General features: G+C 49.3%; 1 protein-coding gene and 1 long non-coding RNA gene across 10 annotated transcripts in view; one reads left to right on the forward strand and one right to left on the reverse strand.

Moving 5' to 3' along the window:
• The window catches only part of CACNA1C (calcium voltage-gated channel subunit alpha1 C), a 680887-nt gene that overhangs the window by 351073 nt on the left and 310972 nt on the right, over positions 1-18842 (reverse strand). The window lies entirely within an intron of this gene.
• On the forward strand, positions 47-5149 carry LOC139083485 (uncharacterized). Its single transcript, XR_011540229.1, has 3 exons — positions 47-502; positions 761-3290; positions 4118-5149. It is a non-coding gene; the product is annotated as an uncharacterized lncRNA (long non-coding RNA).

Raw genomic sequence — 18842 nt, forward strand, 5'->3', positions numbered from 1 at the left:
AGGGGAGGAGCCATGTACTTATAGCCTGGGTGGCCCAGCGCCCAGCACAGTGGCTGCCACAGAGAAGCACTTGAAGAATGCCGGCTGGCTGGTGCAAGGACGGCTGGCTGATGACTCTCTTTGGCCTGTGTGGCAAGTCTGAGAATAAAGACCGACTTATGCCAAATTCGCTGGATCTGTCTGCCCTTGATCTTCATCCAGGAAGGAAGTCACTGGCCATTGAAAGTGATTTTGCCTGAGGATTTGGTGATGGGCCGTGGCTCGACAGGGCCGGCTGACACATTTGGAGAATTCCCCACTGTCACCTTGCTGACAATCATTGTTTAAGCGCCTGCAGAGTGAGATGTCTCCTCTGACTTGCAGTCACTTGTCAGGTCTGTAATTACACCGCATAGTTCTAACCAAACGTCTTCTGATTGTGCAGGTTCCAGCTCCAGAAGGAGAAAGACTCAAGGGAGGGCCCTTCAGCTAATTCTTTAAACACCTCGTGAATCTGAATCAGGTAGGTCAGTGAGGCTAGAACAACCGACCACTGGCCGGTTGTAACGAAGGCCTTCTTGCCCAGCACCCTCCCAACCCCCAGCCAACCTTTGAATGTATCTTGGGACCCCGCACCCATTGCTGTCTACTTCCCGCCTCCACAGCACTGCAGGATGGCACGGTTCCTCAGGCCCCCGGCCCCTCCCGCTGATTAAAATGTGCTGTCAGTTATGTACTCCTTAGAAGGCGTTTCAGCTGTGTGTTACCTCCTCTCCAACAGCTGGTTTCAGTTTGATCATGAAACGAACGTCCATCACGTGCTTCTTCTCGCTCCCCTGAAATCTCCTCTCCACCGAGATGGAGGCAGCAAAGGGACCAGAGGAGGAGCAGCCATCCCCTCCGGAACCTGCCTCTCCCCTGTCTGTCCCCAAATCTAGTCACCAGCAAGACCCTCCCGACTGCCCTGGACCACAGAGATCATTCCCTCCAAGACATTTCTTCTCTCTAGCTGGATTCAGACGCAGCAAGTATCTATTGATTGAGTTTCTTTTATGCGTTAATTTTTTTAAATTTTTTAAAACATGCTAAAATACACAAGCATCAAATTTACCATCTTAACCATTTTAAGTGAACAGTTCATTAGCAGAAGTATAACTACATATATAAGTATATTCACATTGCTGTGCAACCAACCTCCAGAATTCTTTTCATCTTGTAAAATAGAAACTGTCTCCATTAAACAACAAATGCCCCTCCCTGCCCCAGGCCATCCTAACCATCATTTACTTTCTGTCTCTATGACTCTGACCAACCCAGACACCTCATATAAGTGGAATCATACAGTATGTGACTTTTTGTGACTGGCTTATTTTACTTAGCATAACGTCCTCAAGGTTCACCCATGTTGTAGCTTGTGTCAGAATTTCCTTCCTTTCTAAGGCTGAATGGTATTCCTGTGGACGTATATACCTCATTTGATTTATCCATTCATCCATCAGTGGATACTTGGGTTGTTTCCACATTTTGGCTACTGGTGAATAGTGGCTCTATGAACATGGGTGAACCAATATCTCTTGGAGACCCTGCTTTCTATTCTTTTCAATACATATCCAGAAGTGGAATTGCTAGATCACGTGGTAGTTCTGTTTTGCATTTCTGAGGAACTCCCATACTGTTTTCCACAGTGGCTGCACCATTTCACATTCCCACCAACAGTGCACTAGGATTCCATTTCTCCACGTCCTCGCCAACACTTGTTTTCTGTTTGTTTGTTTTGTTTTGATAGTAGCCATCCTGGGGGGTGTGAGGTAATGACTTCCTTTCCTGTTTCAGGTACTATGCTGAGTGCTTGCGTATAATCTCATTTAATACACAAAATCACACCGACACTCAGTTGGTGGTATCCACTTTCTTCCCTGTGTCACGGGTCATCTTTTTAGGTGTTGCATTTCTCTCCACTGGCAAACTGATTCTCTTTACGGAACGCACACACGCAAGTCATGTAGATCCAGCGTGGCCCTGACTTAGATGCTTGGTCACTTGCTATTAATGAACCAATGAGTCAATCAATGGTGGTTCCTCAACAAGTAGTTGGGGGTATCTCTTTTTGGCCACTGGGATCTCCAGGGATCTGGAACTCAGTGACCATATAGATGCTACTCTAGCCGTGCTGAGCCCATGCCTGCCCAGCACTTTACACAGAACAACCAACAGCTTTCCTCACCAGCTAAGGCAAACTCTTGACAACAGCCAGTCCTAGCTGAGCACTGTGTGTCAGCACCATCACAGCTTATGCAGAAAACAGATACCCAAAAGGTGCATCCTATGGTTGGTGCTTGACAAATATTTTCTCCAACAACAACAACAATAATGATAGCTGACACTTTTGACTATTTACCCCATGGTCCCACATTACATACACTGACTGATTTAGTCCTCATAACAACCCAATGAGGTAGGTATCATTATCCCCATTTTACAGATGAAGAAACAGGTCTCAGAGGAACATAGGCACTTTCTCAAGGTCACACAGCTAAGAGATAGCAAAGCGGGAATTTGGCACCAGAGCCCATGCTCTTAACTGCTCTGACCTGCTGTCTCCCTGGATGTGTCCAGCTTTGGGGGCCTGCCCCAAGTTAGTGGAAGTTGAACAGGCCCAGACATGGTTCTGTCAGTGGAACTTGTGGCCTCTTGGGTCACGGCACACAGCCCCCAGTCACCTGCTCTCTGTCTACAAAGGCCCTGTCCTCTGACAACAGCTTGTGATTATTCTCACCTTCAGAGCTGGCTCCAGAGAGGCCAGGAGAGTCTTCTACACAGAGACCTGTAACACTGACCTTCCTGTTGGCGTGGTCTTCTGCCTGATGAGAACAGGTCCCCAGCTTAGGGAACATTAAGAGACTTTGCCCCCAAAACCATGTATTCTTAGAGCACTCTTACTGCTAGATGTAAGTAAAATCACAGATTTCTGTTCTGCGGAAGCGAGCAGAAGCTCTTTTAATTGTGTTTTAAAAGTAATCAGGCATTCATTTATCTGCTCAGTCAACTGAATCCACATGCCTAAAATAATGCCCAGAACGTAATCTTTGCTCAATAGATTTTTCTCTCTTTGAACCCCTCCCCCAAACTTTCCTGGGAGGAGGCTGGAGGGAGCAGCACACCTGCAGCTCTGCGCTAGGCACGGGCACCGTCAAGCTCGGCCTTCATCTCTTCCTCTGATGAAAACTGCCAGCAGCATAAGGGGCCTCGAGAGCCCATTCTTCCCGTCGTAAGTCAGACACCTGGACAGTGCAGCCTCCTGATTGAGAAAGGTGGGTAGCTGGAAGGAAAAAGCTGCAAATATGTGGCATGCTCACCCAGGCACTCATCAGTCTAGCTGATGGAGGCTGCTCCCATGTGGTCATAAATTCAGTCTTAAGCAAACACTCATTTTTCTCTCATTCCCAGATTATTGGCACAAAAGGAAAGCGGACAGTCGCAGATGACATCCGCCAAGGTTGGGGCAGGGATTAATGCTTGTCCAAATCCTCCGATAAGTAAAGAAAAGATGACCACTCCTGTGGTGCTCATCTGCGTTTTATTTTTTGTTTTTTTGAGGAAGATTAGCCCTGAGCTAACATCTGCTGCCAATCCTCCTCTTTTTGCTGAGGAAGACTGGCCCTGAGCTAACATCCGTGCCCATCTTCCTCTACTTTATATGTGGGACCCCTACCACAGCATGGCATGTCAGGCTGTGCCATGTCCGCACCTGGGATCCGAACTGGCGAACCCAAGGCCACTGAAGCGGAACATGTGCACCTGCCTGCTGCGCTACCAGGCTGGCCCCTCATCCGCGTTTAAACATCTGGAGTTCCAATAAGGCACTCTGTGAAAAACTATCAATGCAAAACAATGGGTCGGAGGAAAGTTTGAGGGAGATAAGGAGGATGCACCCTTTTCCCTCATTTCCATCAAAAGGAAGAGTCCTGCACAGGCTAATGGAAAGCGTATCAAGGGGGTGGGGGTCAAAAGATCCAACCCTTCTAACTTTGGACAAGCCACACCTCTGTGTTTCCTTTTATAAAAGCAGAATGGTGCTTGGGGGTGGGGGGCGTGGAGGACGGTTCTCACGTCATTCTACACTGAAAACAATTCACAGTGGTCCAACCACTTGGTGAAGCTGGCAAAACAAAGCTGAGCACTGCAGACCCGAGGACTCTAACTCCAGTCCCAGGACCTACCTTCACTGAAGCCCACGCATGCGCGTCCTACTTCAAACAACCGGCGAAGTATCCATCGACAGCAGAGCGGATGGAAACGCTGTGTGCTGTGGCTTAGTCACACAATGGAAGACTACACACCAGTGGATGTGAACGCACAGCAACACAGACAGCAGCACGGATGAATCTCACAACACAGTTGTGACTGAAGAAAAGCTCAACCCCAAACACCTACTGTATGATTCCATTTATATAAAGTACAAAAAGGCAAAGCTGAGATACATAGTCAGAGGTCAGGATAGTGGTTGCAGGGGAGGCATGTAGTGACTAGAAAGGGACACAGGGGTGTAAACAGTGTTCTTTTTCTTGATCTGGGCGCTGGCCACACAGTGGTGTTCACTCAGTGAAAATCCATCATGTTCTACTGGACACCTACAGTTTTTGCATTTTCTCATATGCATGTTACATTTATATTTAAAGTATTTATTTAAAAATATCAGATCCTGGACATGGGGAATTTTCAATTCTCCAAAACAAAAACCTCAGTAAGAGAAAAATTTGATCCTGAGGGAGCCCTGTGGGATCATGTTCCTGGGCATCTGAATACATGAGCACGCTGCTCGCGGGAGGATGAGAGGAGCAGGATCCCCACCTCCCCAGAGGGCAGGGTTCCTAACAGTGTGAAAACATTGTGGCCAGCCGAACAGAGACCAAGAAGGGGGAGGGAAGCACAGTGAGGGCCGAGCCCTCCAGCACAGACGCATCCCCCATCCCAAGTGGCCCTGTGCCCTAGAGCCACGCAAGACTGCTGACCTCCTCCTCGGCCTCCCTAACGGGTGGGCTGTGATGGAGTTGCTTTGATGGTAATTATTTCCTGCTCAGACAGGGAGGCAATAGATGATCTCAAGGGAGACTCCGTAATTGAAAAAGTGTCCATAAATAAAGAACAATAAAAGCTTTTTCAGCTGAAAGCCTGGCTTTCTTGGCCCTGTCTGCTTCAGTCTCCACCCACCTGCTAACGCGCTTCCCCGGAAGGGCCCTCCTGGGTCCTCCTACCTCTCACCTGACAGACCCGTTCCCTGAGGCAGGGAGCCAGTGAGCACGTGTTCACCTCAGAGAGCCAGGCTTCCACGTCTTTTAGGTCAGGAAAACCCGCTCCCCAAATCTCTGAATCAATGTTCTATGTGAACCAAGGAAACCAAATGTTGTCTCAAACTGTCCTTTAGTTTATCCTCGCTGATTACAGAGATGATCTTTTTCCCTTGGGGATTTTCTAGGCCCTTAATCTTGGGTTACTTCTCCTTCCAGAGACCTCTGAGCTAGTGTCTGCTGATTGGTATCCTACCAGTAGGCGCCAGGAGAAATTAAACGCAAAACCCTCACTTCACTTTGTGAGCGCTTTTGAAGAAAGTATTTTTGGGTGGGGAGGAAGCAAGGTCTGAATTATCACCTACAATGTGGTTTGGGGATGGCCCGTATCTGCTCTGATTAACTGACCCCACAGAATGTACTGGACGCCCACCACGTGCCAAGTCCCACGCCCCCTTGCAGCTTGCCCTGCCTGACAGCGAGCTTCTGCTGTAACCAGTTGTGGAGCAGAGGCTCCATCAATCCTTGGGGAGAGGGTGGAGAAACGAGCTGGATGAGGGGCCGAGTGGTTCAGAGCTGCTCTCCACACCCACAGAGCCTTGAGTGACTGTTCACCATAAACTGAAAAGGTGGTCTCTGCGCTCCCTGGCCTAACCCCGTGCAACATTTCTATCCAACTATGATCTACAGAATCATAACTCAGACGCAGGTGTAGACACACTCGCAGATAGGCAAAGAGAGCGGGTGAGGGACTCGGGATTCAATATCTCAACATCAAATGGACTGATTCAACAGAATGAATTCTAATAAGATTTATGATAAATTTCTGGGTTTAGGTTAAATACACTTACCTAATTTCAAGACTGGAGAGCCCTTGCTCAACAGACATTCATATGAAAACACATCTGGAGGCCTTAGGTGACCATAAGCGTTTTTTAAGGCAGGAATATGATATGATGGTTAAAATGGAACTTTGGGCTACAGCGTTGGACATATGGAGGTCAAAACAGAACAGATAATAAAACTCTGGCACCCCTTTATTAGCTCTGTGTTTAGTTCCAGGCATCACTCTGAAAAACTACTGTGAGCCCAAAGGAAGATGCCAAGACGGTGAGGGCTCGGGAAGCCTTGTCACATGAGGAGCACTTGAAGGAAGTGAGGACAATCAGAGGAGGTTCAGGCAGGAACAGAAAGATCTTTTTCAAATTCTTAAAGTACTCTTGGAAGAGGAATTGGCACTTTATTCTGTGTAGCATGAGAGGGTAGAATGGGGGTCGATGAATATGTTATAGGGATTTTTTTTCTTAGTACAGGGAGGAATTTCCAACAGTTAGAGAACTGGGATGGCAGAATGGCTAGTGTGTGCCCCCACACCCACAGCTGACCCACCACCACACAAAGAATTTTAAGGCCCTTTCCTCTGTTAGGAGTTAGGCTAAACTAGATGACCTCCAGAGTTTCTTTCAATGGCTACAGTCGATGAATGCAGGTGACCACTTATTTAGCTCTTCCTGATGCTCCTTGCCATGAGTCAGCACTCTGAAGACACTCTGAAGGTGGGCAGTGGAAGGACTGACCGGCCCCAGGGGGGTAACTTCCTGGTATTTTCCTTTTATGCCCTGGAAACACCCTGGCATTTGTGTGGGACTGTTCCCAGAGAGCCACAATGTCACCCTCTTGTATTATGTTGGGGGGAGTGAGGAATATTCCAGGGACTCTCATAGTTTACATAATCCCAAAGAGCCTTTAAGGCTTGAGCATCCTGCTTTTTTATTTGAGGGGTAAACTACACACAAACATAAAAGTTACCATCTTAACCATTTTTAAGTGTACAGTTAAGAAGCATCAAGTGCATTCACATTGTTAAGCAATCATCACCACCATCTGTCTCCAGAACTTTCATCCTACTTTTCCGTGCCATCATGAAGTCAAACAAATTATTCCCAAAAGCTGTTTCTAGTTTTATCAGTCATGTACTAGATACCATGGCTCTCTCTGCAGGCCCACCATGGACGTGGTCAGCCCTGTCTATGTGCATACCTGCCTTCCTAGTTAAAGAAGCTTCTGCTGCCTGACATGGCAAGTAAAGAGGTTTGTGCCTGTCATCGGTTCCAGGTGAACATGTGATGCCCAACTATGCTCCCCACTCACAGTCTGCCTTGTTTGCTTTGGTACAGAGGATGGCTCAAGAAGCCCCTTCTTATGTTGGGACTGATGACCACCCCTGGGGAAATGGGTCAGCTTGGGTCCAATTTCACTCTTTGCTGAAGGTAAAGGGAGAAAGTGGTAATCAAGGGTTCATGCACACTCCAGTTGATCTGCCCAGCTTGGTGTTAATGTAAACAGTTAATTGCAGGCTTGCAGGCCTGGCGGCATACAGGGTAGCTTTAATTAATTCCAGCACACGTCTTGCAATGTTTACATTCCAAATTACCTTCAAGTCAGAAGTACGTAGCCAAGAACCACAGTTTGGGGGCAATAAAATTCCACTGGCCGCTGCCTCCAGCATCTGGAAGTCATTTGCTAAAAGAGACAGAGTTTGCTATTTGGGAAAGTTAGACGTACTTCAAGAGAGAGATGAGGTGACACTGGCTTTCCCCTAAGCTGCTGACATAAGGCTAGCACCAGAGTAAGACTGATGTCCTACAGATTCTGAGCAGAGGGAGAAAAGCCCCACCATTTGCTGCCATCAGCACGAAAGGAAGCCTGGACGAGAGCCTGGGGAAAGATGTTACACCGATGACCAGGATTAGATTTCTAGAAATTATTTCCTATTGTTACAGACACCAGCTCTGGGTTTGCTAAAATTGGGGGTTGTCTTCCTTTTCCCACTCCTTGCCCAAGATTCATAGAAAACTCCATTTGCACGAAGAAGGGTTTTTCAGATGTTGTGCTTGAGAGCATTAGGGTTGACCGCATGCTGTCTCCAAAACACTGGGTCCTTGGCACCTCTTACACCTGAGAACTGGAACCCACTGGATGAAAGAATCCTGTGAGAAGGCCCTTGCAAATTCCACCTAGTCCATCCCCCTGCCTTTAGGAGAGCTAAATATAATCCACTCTACACTTTCAGTTGCCTACCACATCACTTCCCTCCTCAGATCTAAGAAAGGAAGGCTGGGTTATGAAAAATACTTTGCATTTGCTCCTTTGGAAGTCAAATTTCCAAATGAGTCAACAATGCTAAAGAGTTTACAGTATCTCTCTAAACAAATCAAAACTTCATGTAAATCCTATTATTTGTCAATGTCATTTTGCCTCCCACTCATTCAAAAGCCAAGCTAGATTTGTTGGTGATATACTTCGAGAATTCTCATATTCTCTCTAACCGGGCGGCAGGGGACAGGATATTGCTCCAGCTGCAGGAACCGAAGGGAATAGAAGTAGGCCCTGGAGTCACCCAGACCTGCATCGAGGCCCCTGATTGGGTGAACTTATCTAGCCTCTCTGAGCCTCAGTTGCCTTGTGTGGAAAGTGGAGATAACACTACAGCCTCTCTGATAGGGGTGTTAAGGGTTAAATGAGCTCAGAGCTGTAAGGGACTTTGTATACTAAGTGCTCCAAACGTGGTGGCCCTCCAGTGAGCTGAGTGGCTCTGGGGACCATGCAGTGAGATTCAAATGTAGATCTGAGGCTCCCAGGCCTCCATGTCTCTCACTGCAGAGGGTACTAAGGTATACCCAGATTGCTCCCTCCTGGAAACTCTGGAGAGAGATATTATACAGACCCCTGGGAAACCCCAGAAATTCCTAAAGCACCCTGGCTGGTCTGTGTTGCCAGCTGTCTCCTGTGCACTGTCTTAGCTATCTGGTATGTCACTGCCAGTCCTGCCCCACTTCCTCATTCCTTCCTTCCTGGATGGTAAGTCTCCAGAAGGCAGGGTCCACATCTATGTAGACCACTGGGTGCTATGTACAGAGCTTGCAATGCCACCTGCAAAGCAATGCTTAGCAAATCCTTTTTTAAAAGATCATCAAGATGACTCCATTATGTTACATGTAACCCACGTTAAAAACCAAAATGCCTTGATTCTTTCTCTAACCCACTTGGACAATCATGGACTGCAGTTTTAGCCTCATATCCTAGCATGTGGGTGTTTGAATGATTCCTAGACTGAAGCAGTTTGGGGTCCTTACTACGCATGTCAGCATTTCTCCAAGAGTAGTCCCAGAATGAACAGCAGCAAAACCACAAGGGGTGGGGAAGAGGGCGTGCTGGGTACACACACAGATTCCCAGCCTCCACCCCAGACCTCTGGAATCATGATCTCTGGGGAAAAAGCCAGGGCTCTTCCCTTTAAATCAGCCCACCTGCCACAGTGTCAATGGCTCTGGGAGCTTCTCTTTTGACCCTTACCCTGCAACAGTGGGCAGCTGCACTGGCCTTTCAGAAGGTGTGACCAGTTGGTTACATGAGCGGGCCTAAGACAGAGGTATCTGCACCTCCTGCCCCATCGAGAGGCCGTGCAAATTCAGAGGCACCAGAGAGCGGGCGAAGCCTCTCAGTGCTCCAGGAACAGCAGCGTGGAAAGAACGCCCCATTCAGAGCCTCAAAAGATGAAGCATCTTTCCTAGGCGACGTCCCTGGGTTCATCCTGCATGGTCCTGGCCTTTCAAGATGGACGGCTCTATAATTTTCAGAAAGTGCCCTGGGTGGCTGTGCCGCACTTTGAAAACCACAGTTCAAGGCCACGCCCCTAGGCGCCCGCAGCATAGCCACGCAGCAGGAAGACCCTCAACCCCTGGGAGGGGGGAAGCTGGGTTCTAGACCTGGCTCTGCTGCCTCCAAGGGGCTGTGTGATCCTGCAGAGGTCCCTGAGCATCTTGGAGCCTTAATTTGTCTCAACTATTAAATAAAGGGAGTCAAACTAATCGGTAGCTTTCAGATTTTGTTTTGGCAATGAAATTGTTTCTGCCAAAGAAACTTATCCAGTACCCAGATACAGAAAACAGCCGAAAGCGCAGCAGCCAGCAGCACGTGCAGCAGCCCCAGAGGCTCCCTGGCAGGCTCCTCGAGTGCAGAGCACAGCTCTGAGTCCTCCGGCCAGAGGATCTAAGTCCAGGCCAGACCTGCAGCTTCACGTAGCCCCAGGCTCTGCCCCAGGAGGAGACGGAGGGAAGCAGATGTGAGCAGCTGCTGGCAGAGCTGTCTCACAGTCTCAGCTGGGGCCCCACAGGCGGCTAAGAGTGGGCTCTGGGTAGCAAGCAGTGGTTTGGCAAGGGAGGTCCAGCTGCTGCCCAAGTCTAGTCCCTGGGGCTGTGGAAGCCCCGACAGCCTCATTCCCCTGACAGCAAAGGGACACCATGTAGTCTCTCATCGCGGCCATTGCAGGAGCCACTCCTAGCAAGCAGGCCTGGGAGACACTTCTTCATTTGTATGAGATGGATGTGTCTTAGCTCTTCCTCCAGAGTGTATTTGCATATTAGAGATCCCATGGTAAGTCCTGTGGCAAATCAGCCTGTTTAGCACGTTTTTAAGCCAGCATGTCTCAAACTTTTTTGACTGACAGACCCTCTTTACAAGTAAAATTTATTCAACATCCTTTGGAAGACAGTTTGTGATACACACAGAGGTATAGTTTCAGAAGTACTTGAGTGTGGGTTTTGGTAAAAGACTGACATTCCAAGGATTTAGAGGTGGGGAGAGGCAAAGGAATTATTTCTAGGGATTTTTTTCTCCTTTAAATTTATATTCTGGGGGCTGGCCCCATGGTTGAGTGGTTGGGTTCACGCGCTCCACTTTGGCGGCCTGGGGTTTCGCCAGTTTGGATCCTGGGTGCAGACATGGCACCGCTCATCAGGCCATGCTGGGGCAGCGTCCCCCATGCCACAACTAGAAGGACCCACAACCACAATACACAACTATGTACCGGGGGGCTTTGGGGGGAGAAGGGAAAAAAAAAAGATTGGCAACAGTTGCAGCTCAGGTGCCAATCTTTAAAATAAAAAAAAAAAATTATATTCTATGGGACAAACGACCAATGGACTTAACTTTATGACTCCTTAAGTCCTAGGACTCAAACCAGCTATTTGTGAGGAGTCTCTAGGGCCACTTGAGTTTGCCTACTCTCTGACGGAATCTCAGGATCAGACAGCGGACCTGATTAGGGCTGTCAGCGCCATGTGTCGCTCTCTCCTTGAAAGCCGTGTGTGCTGGCCCTACATTGAGCCCTAGAGTGTGTAAGATCGCAGACTGCACAAGCTGGAGGTGTGTTACATCTGCTCATTCCACCCTTCCCACCCTGGACCAGAACCTGGGAAGCCTCAACCTGCACAGCCAAACCACAGCTTCTGGAAGTTTTCAAAGTCCCTTTCACATCTGGGCAGCCTGTCACCCAAGAGGATGTGTGGCACAGTGGGTCTTCCTTTTCAGGTAAGACAGGTTAAGAACATGGGATCCAGAGTGAGACCATCTGGGTTCGAATGCTGGTTCCACCACCTACAGCTACATAACTGCTGGCAAGTTCCTTAACCTATCGGTGCCTCAGTTTCTTCATCTGTAAAATGGAGAATGTCAATAATGAAATTAAATGAGTTAACATAAGTAATATACTTAAAATGGTGCCTAGCACATAGTAAGCACCAGAAAGGTGTCTGCTGTTATTACCATTATATCACAATTCAGCCTTACTAGCAAACTGTGTTTCGGGTGGTAGGCAGGATATGAGCCCACCTGAGTTGTTTCTGACCCTCTACAAACAGGCCCAGCTGAAGGAAAGGCCTGGTGATGGGGACAGCATGCAAGAGGAGACAAACACGTGGTCGTACAGGGGAGGAGCACCAGAATGGGAGCCAGGAGGGCTGGCCTCCACTTGAGATTCACCGTGAACTCTGCTTTGTGATGGGGACAAGTCTCTTAGCCCCTCTGAGCCCCGGCTACCTCCCAAGGAAATGATGGGGCTGAATTAAGTGATGTCAGAGTCTCTCCTGGCTTTTAAAATTCATGGTCCTAGGCCCAGGTCCTGACACAGGAAGGGCTGGGGTTGGATGAGGGGGTCACAGAAAGAGCAAGATGCAGTAAAGAGCTACCCCTGCGGTGTGTGCATCTGTGCATCAGTGTGGTGCGGGACAGGAGCTCAGGGAAGATGGATGTTCAGGTGCCTCCCTCAGCCCTGGCCAAGGAGTCTCTGCCCAGCGGTCCTCTGAGTGGCTCAGGATGGTGCTGATGCCAAGTTGGAGAGGGTCCTGAAAACACACCCGCACAGCTGCCATCCAGCTACTTAGAGCCGTGGTCAATGAGGGGAGAGTCTAATGTCATGTTCAAGATGAAGCTCTGTAGAAACGTGAACCCCCGGTGCAGCTGCTCTTCCACCCACCCCTCGGTTCACCCTGCCCTGCACCTCTTTTTCCCCAAGACCCCTTCTTTCTACCCAGGTGTGGATGCTGAGCAAACCTCACCTTAGCTCGGTGTTTGGAGGCAAAGAGCATCTTTTGAGTTTAAAAGCGATTGGCTATTGTAGCAAAACCCGTGTGCCTGCACGGTGCCAAGAGCGCCCAATCACGAGGAGGCCTGGACGCCAAGCCCCCTGAGGGTTTTCAGCGGCCTGTAAAGAAGTCTGCTCTCTGCACCCATGGAGGAGGGGGCAGGGCTGGCCTCCCCTGGGCCTCGCTCCCACGAGCTGGAGCCACCCTTCAGCTTTACGGAGCTCCTCTGGCCCTGCTCGTGGGGTGGAACAGCAACAATACAGGCGGACAGAATGCATCACAGTGGAGGCGATTACGTGTGTTCAGAGAAGCCTGGCACCAGGCAGCTTCCTAGAGCCCAGGGTTAGTCTATCAACTGTGCTTCCTTTTGCTGCTACTGCGCACTCGGTGAGGCCCGACTCAGAGAGGAGGAAAAGAGCTACGATTTCTTCTCGGGCCTTATACCACCTCAGATCCCCTGCATCCCTTCACACGCACACACAGGCACATGCACACACTCGTGCACACACACACTCACACTGCGTCTGTACTGTTTCTGGCTGACAGATCTGTAACTCGCCAGAAGCCCCCTCTGATGCTTCACTTTCCTCCAGAGTTCAGAGCCCTTGACAGACACCCTCTCAGCCGTCCTCAGCTGAACCCTCAGTGCCCTGACAGGAGCAGTGACGTACACTGCCTCCTGCCCACCCGCAGTCAGCAGGCGAGGGAGACTGAGCCATTCACCTAGGCACACTCTGCGTTCTTCCTGAGAAGGGACCACGCCGGCCAGGGCGGCAGCAGAGCCACCGTGAGCATTCCCTCCAGTCTCGGTCTCCGTCCACCGGCTCACAGGCCTTGTGCACTCGCTGCATGCAGGTGGGAACTGGGATAAAAGCCCACCAATACCTGTCTCTACCCTGAAGCAGCTCATTTGCCCAAACGCACTGGTTTTCGGGGCCACCACCAGCCCATGGGGTACCCTCAGTGGACTCAGGCAAAGGTGGTCACCCTCTGCATTGCCTTCCATAGCAGTCTTGCCCATTTAGACAAATCCACTGACGGAGTCTCTTACAGCTGAACATGTCCCCCAAATTCACAGGCTGAAGTGTGAATGCCCAATACCTCAGCATGTGACCACCTCTCAAGACAGGGCTTTCACACAGGCAATTAAGTTAAAGTGAGGCCATGAGGATGAACGCCAATCCAAGGTGACTGGTGTCCTGACAAGAGGGGAGGTTTGCACACAGTCATGTACAGACACAGTCATGTACAGAGGGAAGGTGCTGTGAAGCTTGGCGAGAAGGCGGCCATCTACAAGCCAAGGAGAGAGGCCTCAGAGTGACACCAACTCTGCCGACACCTTGATCTCAGACTTCTGGCCTCCAGAACTGTGCGAAAGTAAACATCTGTTGTTGGAGTCACCCACTCTGTGGTACTTTGTTAAGCAGCCAGAGCAAACTCACACAGACCCTTCACCCATTCTCCACTCTGTAAGACATTGGCACGGCTGGAAGCCATGCTCACGAGCCAACAGAAGGTTGGCTCCAACACTCAACCGTGGCCCCACCAGTTAACGCCCGAAGCTTCCACAGCCTGACGCCCGCCTCCACCCTTGGCTAAAGCAGGAGCTGCAGAAGCAGGCAAGTCAAAGGAGGAAAGAGGTCCAGAGCCGCGTTCCCCGCACAGTGGAGCCCACAGCACCAGTCATCATCTCCTCACAGCAGGAAGAGCCAGCGCTGCCTCTCCCTCCCTCCTCCCCCACTCGCTCTGTGATGCCTCCCAGGCCCTGCACAGGCCCCTCGTCAACACGAAGGCAGCGAGATCCAGCCAGAGCACTCAGTCCTAAGGCAAGCAGCACGGAGAGGGAGCCGACATGTTCCCCAGTCCTAAATTAGAACATGAAGGGCAGAGAAACAAAACAGACCAAAATACCATTCTTCTCATGAGGGAATATTTACTGAATAGTTTATATATACTGAATGAATTTTATGTAAGAGTCAACATGTTCAGAGCACTAAAAATAGGTCTGGATATATTTTGGTGAATAAGCTATTGATGTATTTAACTCTTCTAAAGAAAGAGCATATATGTGAGAGAGGGTAAGTGGCCACTTCTTATCCACATGCAACCCTACCCCCCAACCCTGGCTCCCTGTGGACCATCAGAAGGGAGAGGCCGCTGATACAGGTAGGAAAGCTCCACCCAGAAGAGCAGAAAAACCCTCAGGCTTCCAGGAGGGCAGAGACATAAGGGAAGGAAATTCCAGGAATTGGTGACTTCCAGCAGCTCACACTGGAAGGGCATGGTGAGTATGTCTGAGGTGAGGGCCTGTGCAGCTACCCTCCTGCCTCCTCTGGAAGGTGAGCCTGACACTTGTTTCTCGGCACTCGGGCCAGCAGCCAGGCCTTAGCGGGCAGGAGCAGGAGGGAGGTCAACCACACAATATTGCCTTATGCTCCTAACATCTTTCTCCACTCCCACCAAGATACGTGCCAGGCCCTCTCCATCCTAATGTCCCAGTAGTGGTAGAGACCCCCAGCTAAGGGCCAAAGATGGCGAATATGGTTAAATAGCTACAGATGAGGCCTCAGGGTAGGAATTCTCCGTGCACACCAAGTAGCAGAGGCAGCCAGATTTCAGTTCGTAAACACTTGTGGGTCATGAAAATCATCCAGCCTCAAAAGCGGTATCCTTTTCAGAAACCCAAATGCTTCTTATTGTAAGTGAACCAAAGTTTACAAAATTTTTTCATAATAAATCAGTTGGATCACACTTCTTTTATAAAATTACTGATCCAGAAACAAGTCTAAAATATCTTCAAAATAACCTCCCAACCACACTGATAGTTCATTCAGTTGCAAAGCCCATCTCCAGTCTCCTCTCATTCTTATTTCCAGCTGGTTAACAACTAAGGAACGTTAAGCCCAGAGTAGGACCTGGGGCTCCTGACCACTGCCACGGCCAGGCTGGGGAGTCATGGGAAAATCTCATCCGCGTCGAGGGCCTCCGTGGACCTCACTTGGAAAATGAAAGGACAGATGATATCTGTAAGGCTCCTTATTATTCCAGTTTTCCCAAAGTAGGTTAGCCTAGGATGCTAGTTTCTCAGAATGGTCATAGGTGCTATGTAGGAAGAAGGATTCTATGGTCAAGAAAGTTTGGAGGTGACCCCCGTTCTTTACTGCAAGACTTCCTTGGACCTTGAAAATGCTAAGGAGCACTTCTGTCATTCTCCAGAAGCAGAATTAAGGCTGCAGCATTTCTAACATAAAGTATAAAATTTAACCGTTTAAAAAAAAGTTTTACAAGATTGGAAAGCTTTTAAGACCCACAGACAGGAAAGCAAGATATGGGATTGGCCTTCTGGAACAAAGGGTTCTACAATGTCCCCTAAATGGTGGCACAGAAGAAGGAAACCACCTGCCCTCTGCCCTGAGTCAGCCCAGCCCTGGAGCTGAGTGCCTCCCCAGAGAGTGCCCTTGGGGCATGCCAGGCTGTGACCACAGCTTCCTGGCAGACCCAGCCCTGAGGCCCTGCTCACGACAGGAAGTGGAATGCATGCCCACAGAGCACTGGGAGCTGTCCGGAGGCCACAGAGTGAACTGAGCCTGACTAGGAAGGGCCATGTGGCTCAGGGCTCCCAGGTGGGCCAGCTGCTCATCATCCCTGATCTTGGCTGTGTCACTCGTGTCCCAGGCTGCTTCCTGGAGGCCTCTCCTTTCCTGTCTTTGGATTTGCAGGCCATTTCCTGACTCAGGCCCCCTCCCCAGTCTCTCCAGAGGCCTTCTGTAACCATCTGCAGGGCTCCCTGAGTCCTTTAGCCCTGGAGAGTCCCAATGACACAGTTTAGCACTTAATTACACATCCTCTCATCCTGCTCCTGTTCTTCAAAGGGTGCTGACTGTGCTCCCAGACCAGACTGCAAATGCCCTAAAGGAAGGGAACACTGTCCTTTTTTACATGATGCTACCAAGTACAAGCCTGAGCAGACGAAGGCACTCAGGAGGTGACGCTTCCTTCCTTCATTCATTCTGCTGGTAATCGGGGGCCTCACTGTCTTCCCAGCAATGGCTTTTGCCCTTTACAAATAGGTCTCTAGTGTGACATGTAGAATCTTGCTCCAACCTGCCCCAGAGAAGTTCTTGGTTCCGAGACAAGTTCAAAACCCACTTAGTCCCTAAAGCCCCACAGGCTTCAGGGCCAGAATTTTTTACTTCATGCTCTTTAAATCTTACAAATTTCTCTTTTAGCCTGCAGCTTCTGTTCGAATTACAAAACGATGACATTGATATTGATGATGATGAGGATGATGGCGGCTAGTTAACACTTATTGAATATTTATGATGTGCCAAGTACTTCACGTGCATTAACTCATTGAATCTTCCCAACATATTCATGAAGTGGACACCATTACGGTTCCCATTTTACAGATGATAAAACGAGGCTCAGAGAGGCTGAGTATCTTGTCTGTGTCCCACAGCTCACAAGCAGTCTATCCAGTAGACCCCAGAGTCACCAGATGGGGTCGACCACAAGGAAAGACGTACAATCTTCTTTCCTGGAAAACAAGGGTTGAGTCTTTGCCTCCAGTGGTTTCTGAATCTGGATCTGAATTATAGGATATCAAAATCATATAATAATAATGATGATGACGATGATGGTAATAATCATAATGTTTCCTCATTCCTACCCTCAAAGATTCATTTCAGCAAATCTGAGCGGGGCCTGGGAATTTGTATTTTCTCAGCGATCACTGGATGAGTCTGACGATCACCCAGGCCTGAGAAGCATGATCTCGTCTGTGCCCTTCTGTCCACAGCACCTGAACGAAACCAGCCAGGCGTTGGTGAGAGACCTCTGTGGAACACGTACTGGTCACTGAGTGGGAAATGGGAAGCACCTGGTTGGCATGGCAAGCCTCCCCCCCACTGTTTCCCTCCCCTCATACACTAGAAAATGTATTTAGTTTAGCCCAGTGGGCGTCAATCGCCCTACGTGTCAGAATTACCCAGAGAACTTTAAAAAAACACAGCTGTCTGGAAAGCAGGGAGAGCAAAGACGGAGGAAGAGCCCAGGGCACCCTGCATCGGGACTTTTCAAGCTTCCCTGGTGATTCTAACTTGTAGCTCAGCCACTTGTCTTTTTTAGGATGAAAGACTCTGGCCATTCAACCTTGGCCTTTGAAAGCTCCTTTCTCACATAAACAAAGTGAGCAGGGACGCTCCTTAATGGCTCCAGCTAATTTTAAAACTAACAACGCTAAAATGCTTTAATACCTCACTAGCTCAGCTCAGCCTCATGAGGAAGAGTAAATAAAATAGAACATATTACACACACACACATTCAGACTTAGAAAGCCAAGTCCCTGGGAGATGGTGACCACATCTGTGTCATTCTTTTTTTTTTTTTTTGCTGGGAAAGATTGGATCTGAGCAAACACCTGTTGCCAATCTTCCTCTTTTTATTTTTTCCCCTCCTCAAAGCCCCAGTGCACGGTTGTATATCCTAGTTGTAAGTCCTTCTACTTCTTCCATGTGAGCTGCTGTCACAGCATGGCAACTGACAGATGGGTGGTGTGGTTCCACAACCCAGAAGTGAACCTAGGCATCCCAAGCGGTGAGAGTGCTGAACTTTAACCACTAGGCCATCAGGGCTGGCTCATCCACATCATCATTTTTTTTTTTTTTGGCTGAGGAAGATTTGCCCTGAGCTAACATCTGTTGCCAATCTTCCTCTTTTTGTATGTGAGCTGTTGTCACAGTGTCACCACTAACAGATGAGTGGTCATGCCTGGGAACTGAACCCAGGCTGCTGAAGCAGAGCCCGCCGAACTCAACCACTAGGCGACCAGGGTTGGCCCCGTGTCATTCTTTAAATCAGTTTTCAGCACATTGCCTTGTGCAATTGGAGTTCCCGGGCACAAAAGGCCAGGCCTGGGAGGGACGTCAGAAAGCCCCTCGATGGGCACACTGTGGCCCATGAGGGGAAGTGACCCATCTAGACCTAGTGGCAACATCCAGCCAGAGCCCAACTCTGTGGCACCGGTGGCGCTGAGGGCCCCCAGCAGTTAGCTGAGAGGCTTCCAGACTCTACTTTCCAAAGGCTGGGGCAGAAATGAAGAGACAGTCACTGAAGCCTCCACGTGCACTTCAGACTCGGTCAGCGGCGGGCA

This window comes from Equus przewalskii, chromosome 5 (genome assembly GCF_037783145.1).
Source record: "Equus przewalskii isolate Varuska chromosome 5, EquPr2, whole genome shotgun sequence".
In the NCBI taxonomy this organism is placed as follows: Eukaryota; Metazoa; Chordata; class Mammalia; order Perissodactyla; family Equidae; genus Equus; species Equus przewalskii.